This window comes from Myotis davidii, unplaced genomic scaffold (assembly GCF_000327345.1).
Source record: "Myotis davidii unplaced genomic scaffold, ASM32734v1 scaffold289, whole genome shotgun sequence".
In the NCBI taxonomy this organism is placed as follows: domain Eukaryota; kingdom Metazoa; phylum Chordata; class Mammalia; order Chiroptera; family Vespertilionidae; genus Myotis; species Myotis davidii.
In genome coordinates this window covers 2,561,042-2,563,689 of record NW_006299717.1, presented here as the reverse complement: position 1 = coordinate 2,563,689, position 2,648 = coordinate 2,561,042, and positions in this window count along the sequence as shown.

The following is a 2,648-nucleotide window of genomic DNA, read 5'->3' as shown; positions in this document are numbered from 1 at the left end:
GGGAGGAGAGGTGGGGAGCCCGTGGCCCTTCCTGCCCTCTAGGACACCCGGGCCCGGTCAGCTGGCCGGCAGGAGCCCTGGTCCGGCCAGTGGCAGAGATGGGGAGAGATCAGGCTACCGCCTTCCTCAGAGTCTGCCGCCGCTGGGGGCGGGGGCTGGAACGGGGCGGCCGACCTCTCTCTGGCTCCCCTGTCATGGCTCGGCATCAGCATCTAGATTGCAGGTTACCCTGCTTTTATCCAAAGTGGTCCTTAAGGGAGATGGATTTCTGATTGAAATCCAGTCAATTGGTACGGAGCTCGCAGCGCGCAGCATGAGCACACTTCTGGGGAAATTGCCCTGGGTCCGAGAGGCGTGCGGGGGAGGGGACGGGAGCCCGGGACCCCACGCAGAGCCGGTGAAGCCGCGAACGAGCGCCCTTGGTTGGTATTGGTCGGTATCCATCGGGTTCCCGACAGAGACTCTGCTCTGCCCTCCCTGCTCCTGGGGATCCATGGAGCCCCAAACCTCCAGCGGGGCCTCCAGGCTCGCTGCGTCAGCCTCTGGCATCCAGACAGGGTGTGGTTGATGAGCCCCAGGAGGGTACCCAAGTCAGTAATAGGGGGGTGTCTGTTTTGGGAGGGTGGAAGAAGATGGTCTGCAGTGGGTCATGTGGTCTCTGTCCAGATGTGCATTAGTGGTGACCATCCCCGCACTGTTCCCAGGGTTTACCAGCCAAGAGGGAGAGGTCATTGGTCCCCGTAGAATGCACCTGGCCGAGGTTGGTCCTGCCATCGGTGCCTGCAGAGAGGCTGCCCCCATCTTCGGCATTGTGCCCACATTTCTGGTATCTGCCCCCTCTCTTAGCTAGTGCCCCCTCCGCCAGCCCAGCCCTCCTAACCACCAGGGAGCAGCTGAGGAGCCAGGGAGGCCTCTCTGACCTGCCCCACCTCCATTTTTTCACATCATCCTGAGAGTCCTTGGTGTCAAGTCCTGGCGGAGCCTGACTTAAAATGCACATTGTCTTGGCGGGAGGGTGGTGGTGGTGGTGCGGGCAACACTTTGAACCTTCCGGTGGAGGAGTTTATCAGCCCCACAGGCAGTGGGGGACTAGGTGTGAGGGGCTCCGGAAGGTAGCAAAGGCTCAGAAGGTGAAGGATGGCAAATGCCCACGCTTCTCCGTCTCCGAGAGAATGGGAGAGACTGGGAGACAGTATGGTGAGGAAGAAACACGGAGGCTGGAGAGCAGAGGGTAGCACCTTCCTGGTATTCCAAAGGGTCCGGAGCCCACTCCGCCTGCTCCTCCGGGGTCAACAAGCACACATACATCATCCGAGTCCACGTTGGAACGTGCCTGAGAAGAACATATTTTTTAAAGGAATCCCAGCTGCCGCAGGAGCAGATGGTGCTGTGGGGGCAGCCAAGGGCAGGGGAAGGGCGCCGGCCTGCAAGTGGGGAGCCCTGGGCTTTGCCCCACCCCTGCCCTCACCACCTGTGTGACTGTGGGCCAGTCACCCCCACCCTGGCCCCGGTTCTCTGGTGAAGAATGAGTGGGTGCCCTGCAGGGAACGGGGTGAGCCGAGGCCTCGCTCCCCTGAGGTGCTGAGGACGGACACTCCCCTGGTCAGCAGAAGATTCATTTCCTAGGTGTTTGTCCGTTCGGCTGCGGACAGCGGGGTAGTGTTCCCGGCCGGCAGCGGCCACCGCTGTGCTCATCCCTCTGCTGCAGCTGTTGGCCTGATTCATTCATTCAGTGGCCTCCCGGTTGTGGCTGGCTCCCTGCGGCCTCCTGCCCATTTGCCTCTGCCTCTCCTCGCACTGTGGTCACAGCCCGAGGGTGGGGGCGATGAGATCAGAGCACCCATCATCACTCACGACTCGGGTTTGGACAGGACCTTAAGGGCCACCCGGTCCAACTGTCACCTGGTGCTTTGGGCCCTTCCGGAAGCTCCGCCTCCCAGCGAGGCTCACAGCCTCTCGCTGACCCGCTCTCAGAAAGTGGACCCTTTCCTAGGCCCACGTCTGGTCTCCGGGACCACCTCCCCTGTTCCAGCTCTCACCCCTGGGGCGGCACACAGGAGAGTGAGCTCCCCAGGAGCCACGGGACAGCCCTCCTGTATGTACCCCACGCCGCCTTCTGGGGTGAACCTGCCAGTTTCCTCAGGGCTCTGACGAGCACTGACCAGCTTCCAGGCTGACGCAGAGCCCTGATCTTCAGGAGGCCGTAGTCTTTCAGGACCCAAACAATGAATAAGAGATCACACGGGCATTTGGGACTGCTGGTCTAGAGACCTCTTCACAGGTGCTTGGGTTTAGTCAAGCCGACCGGGAAGAGGAACTTTCCAGTTCTCGCCGCAGCACCTCTCTTGTCCTTTCTCTCAGGGTGTGGGGTCATTGGGGGGCTGGGGCCTGCTCCTGTGCCCCACCCTCCACGGGGAGGAGAAAGAGACAAGGGGGAGAGAATGCTCTTCAATTCTCCCCTCCCCCGCCCACCATCCTGGGGGACCGGGTCAAGTGGGCAGGCGACCTTGGGAAGCACCTCAGCATCTCAGACCCAGAACCCTCATGGTTCTCCTGACCCCCAGCACCCCATGGCTATCCTGACCCCCAGCACCGCATGGTTCTCCTGAGCCCCAGTACCCCATGATTCTCCTGACCCCCAGTACCCC